Source organism: Garra rufa, chromosome 5 (assembly GCF_049309525.1).
Source record: "Garra rufa chromosome 5, GarRuf1.0, whole genome shotgun sequence".
In the NCBI taxonomy this organism is placed as follows: Eukaryota; Metazoa; Chordata; class Actinopteri; order Cypriniformes; family Cyprinidae; genus Garra; species Garra rufa.
In genome coordinates this window covers 28,557,752-28,562,589 of record NC_133365.1, presented here as the reverse complement: position 1 = coordinate 28,562,589, position 4,838 = coordinate 28,557,752, and positions in this window count along the sequence as shown.

Here is a 4,838-nt window from a genome sequence, read left to right as displayed (position 1 = left end):
ATTTATAATGTCTCTAGGGTAGAAGGAGAAGGAAAGCCTTCCTGAAAAGAAGTGGGGAAAGAGAGGAACAGGGAGGACAGGGGAGAAGGAGAGAGAGTAAACGAGAAAAAGAAACAATAGCATGCATTCTGAAATATTGCATTGGTCGGTTGACCTCTGCCCCCATCACACAGGACTTCATGGATATTTACGCAAACAGGCCCTTGCTTCATCAGCCAACCAGTCAGGAGGACGTCCCGCAGGAAACAGTAGCGTGGGTCTGAAACAGTACAAAACTCAAGACATCAGGCACACACACCCAAACACACACAAACACATCACTACACTTGGAAACATACAAAAACTCAACTGCCACTACAGACATAACCCCATGTGTAATGATTCAGTTGATCACACAAAAGCAGAGCGGATACAATTACACACGTCATTCTCTCATTTTTATCTAGTCCAACACACTCTCTTTTAACCTTAAAGCACACAATTCACAGCAGAGGTTACTAGTCCGAGTCCCAAATGGGCCCTCTGAGGATGTTGACATTGTGTGCCCATAAAGATGTTGCATTTGCAGGCGAGAACTGCTGGTTCTAATGTCACTGCCCTTCCTTTGTTCACTGTCATTGTGCCCCAGAGCAAGGCACTTAACCCTTAGATGCTGAAGAGGCCTTCCTGCAGGCCAGTCCTGTCATTACTCATGAAAGCAACCCGTCAAGACAACTGGATCAAAAAATGTGTGTGTTACTGTGGAAATGTAATCTTTAAAAAATTAATGTGTTTTAGTTGACATAAGTAGCTAGTCATACCTAAAACCCTAAATTTAGTAGTACTAGGTGATGGTTGGTTTTTGTTTAATTGGAATGCTCAGCAATATCATCAAACACAAACAATATTTAATTGTTGAAATCAACACCATGCTCTCATGTGACATTTAGATATATCCACCTTATTTTTCAATGCCGAAGTAAGCAGTTTTCTGGTAATGTGTGAGACTTCCGGTTCTCAAATAACGAGAATAATAATGAAATGCAGTAAACGGTAAACTGTTTTGCATTACAAACCATTGAGTTTATAATAAGTAGATTAAATTAATATGGTAAGACACACCATTTTGCAATATCAAGAAGCTAAACGAGCGGTTTTGTATTGATAAAATAGTTGGACGCGGATGATAAAGATAAGGTGGATAGGCCTACATTTTATTTTAAATCATATGATATAAAAATATGTATTTCAATAAATATAATTTGCAAAAAAAAACACATAAATTTAGTAAATGACGGTTGTGTTGTTAAATGTGAAAATATAGCACCGCGAACCAGTTCCCCTGAGTTGAATTTAGCTTTATAAAAATTATTCACTGTGTTTATTTGAACTTCATGCAGTAACGTACTAAAGTGGCGCGCAAACTACTGGGTTTCCGTCTCCACTTCCTGCAAAGTGATGTATACTTGTTTCCTGTATGGCGTTTAATAATTCCTACGATTTGGGATCTATCTTAACATGTTGTAATACTCGTTAATGCAACACACTATCGGCGATTAGGACGCTCTCGCTGTCTCCGTTCAGATTTTCCTGATACTCACAGTTACTGAGAAGAAAATGGATCTCTGGGACCATCTAGTGGGCTAACTCTCTCTTCAATGGAGAGAACAAGTCCTCTACAGGAGACAGGCTTCAAATTAGCTGTGATTACTTTAAGAATACTTAGTATAGTATTACTTCCACAATGATTACATTGAAAAGTGTGACGATAGGCTATCGCAGGCTTATACTTGTGTTGTCAAGAAATCAGATCACCGTAATTTGCCGATGAAATTTGTAATTTAGCACAGTGAGCATTGCTGCTACAAGCATAAAGTGACAGTCTGATTTGGCCTCCATGGACAAAAATCACCAGGTAAGATTATTTTTTTAATTATTATATTATATTATATTATATTATATTATATTATATTATATTATATTATATTATATTATATTATATTATATTAGGCTATATGTAATTATTATATGCCATCTAGTGGTCTAAACTTAGTATCAATTGTATGATACACCATGTAATTTTATCCATTATCCATTTATCATCTTTTTATGTTTGAATATGTACACACACAAGAATGAAAACTTGCATATTAGTGGCTCAGATTAGAAAAGGCTATTTAAGTCCATTGAGGGTGTGTCAACCACTTTCTGGTGGTCATCATGATATCACATGGTATATCTAACTGGACTGAGCTAATAAGAAAATATATCTGCATTTATACCAACACAGTTGACCACTGATGTATAGGTTGTTTTAGAAAAAAAGCGATCTGAAAGTGAAAAGCATAAATTATCATTGCAGGAGCACATTAAGACATGTTGAGTCCATTTTATGTGGTCCAGAGGAGGTTGCCTGACCATTTTGAATTCTTCTCATTTTTGAGTAATCGCCTTTGTGTTTTTTGTTTTTATTTTACATTATTTACGACGTGTTTGTGTTATGGAACACATCACATTTTGGTTATACAGATGTTATGAGATTCTGCTGTTTACAGATCACAGGATAGTAGGAATTTGGGGGAAAGCCTGCTTTATTAATGCATTTTGAGAAATGTGAATATGTTCTCTAATACAATATTGAGCAATATTTTACAGCAATTATGTTTATAAATGAAGTTAATAAGAGCTAAAACACTGGGTTGCAACCAGAGGGTAATGCCCACTAGGTGGCCTCGGAAAACTTTCAAGAAGTACTTAACTATTCTAAACCAATTTTAACCAACTTTATAGTTTTTGGACCACTTGAGATGGACTTGAGACTCTTGTGTAAATATGTTTTGAATGTCCAAGGCAATATGTGTGAATTAACATTTATTGTCTTATTAAGAAGATATAGTGTATAATTAATAGTGCTAGGCAATGATTAATCGTGATTAATCACAAAATAATCCAAAATAAAAGTTTTTGTGTACATATGTGTGTGTACTGTGTATAGTTATTATGTATATATAAATACACACACATGCATGCATATATTTAAGAAAAATATATGTTATGTTTATATATTAAATATAATTATATATAATGTAAATTATATTAATATAAATATATGCATGTAAATAAATGTAAATATTTTCAAAATATATACTGTATGTGCATGTCTTTACTTATACATAATAAATATACACAGTACACACACATATGACCATGGACCACAAAACCAGTCATAAGAGTAATTTTTTTGAAATTGAGATTTGTGCATCATCTGAAAGCTGAATAAATAAGCTTTATTTGGCAGATATATTCAAAAATCTGGAATCTGAGGTTGCAAAAAAAATCTGAGAAATACAGAGGAAAATCACCTTTTTTCCCAAATAAAGTTCTTAGGAATGCATATTACTAATCAAAAATTAAGTTTTGATATATTTACAGTAGGAAAATGACAAAACATCTTCATGGAACATGAATACACTTAATATCCTAATGATTTTTGGCATAAAAGAAAAATCAATAATTTTGACCCATAAAAAGTATTTTCGGCTATTGCTACAAGTATACCTATGCTACTTAAGACTGGCTTTGTGGTCCATTTTGGATGCGATTAATTGTGATTAATCATTGCCCAGAACTAATAATTACATTTATGAAAACATCAGATTGTGTTTGTATGGGCACATTTTGTTGCCTCGGTTGATCATCATGTGATAAATAGTCCTTGATCAGCATCCTCATCAAGCATGAGCAGCTCTTTTTCTGAGTTGATTTTACAGCTGCAGTAGCGTTTACCTGAGTGCAGCAGTGAAGAGAGACCATTGTTGCATGGGATGGTTAGGATCCCTTAATGATTTTCCTGGTTCTTGTCCTGCACCTCTTGAATTAACTGTCCTGTAAAGTGGAAAGAGCATCCCTGATGATGCGCTCAGTGGAGCATTTCGATCTCTGCAGGGCCTTGCAGTCCAGTTTCTAAACTAGGCTGTGGTGCTGCATTAGAGAACGCTTGTGTTGTAAAAAAAATTGACCTTAGTATTTAATAACTTTCTCAGATGTGTGAGGTGGTGGTGCTGCTGAGGTGGATATTGTGGACAGATGTGGGCTGAAATGTGAATAGCGGTTAGAGTCAGGTATAAGGTAACAACACAGTATTAAAAATCCAGTGTATGTAAACGTTTGAGCAAGGTCAATTTTATAAATTAAACTATTTTCTCCTGTGGACTTAATGTAAACGTCTTTTATGTGAAATATCTTATTCAAGTCAGTACTAAATAAAAATTAACATGCATTTTGTATGATCTTTCTTATTTTGGTAAAATAATTAAAATTTAGCAGATTCTGCAAGGTGTATGTAAACTTTTGACTGTATGTTCATTGTTACCATCAGCAAATTTTTGTATTGTTTCAAAAACTGACAGACTGTTCACAACATTTTCAGAAACATGATTGAAAATCGCACCAATCCATAATTTTGGACAGCAGGAAGATAATTGCCCTTTTAGCTTTGGGCAGTTCTTAGACACAGCAAACAGTCGTCTGAAGTCACTTGTATCATGTAGTTTGTTTATAATCTTGTCCTGTGTAAACATTGTAATTATACAGTTTTGCGCTAGGTAATTTATTTTCATTATACAATTTCACAGTTAAAAAGATTGATATCTTAAAACAGCTGCAGTACATTATTCCCCTTTAGCCCTTAAAACCCCTTAAATTTTTAAAGAGGTTTAAAGACCTCCAAAGTTACGGAGAATTTTGACCCGTGCCAGTTGTCTGTCAGTCTGCTTGTGTGGAGCTCTTTAAATTGTCCATCAGTGCGCGCGCGTCTGCGCCCGCGCGCTTGTGTCAGTGCTGAGACGAGCGCTAGCGGA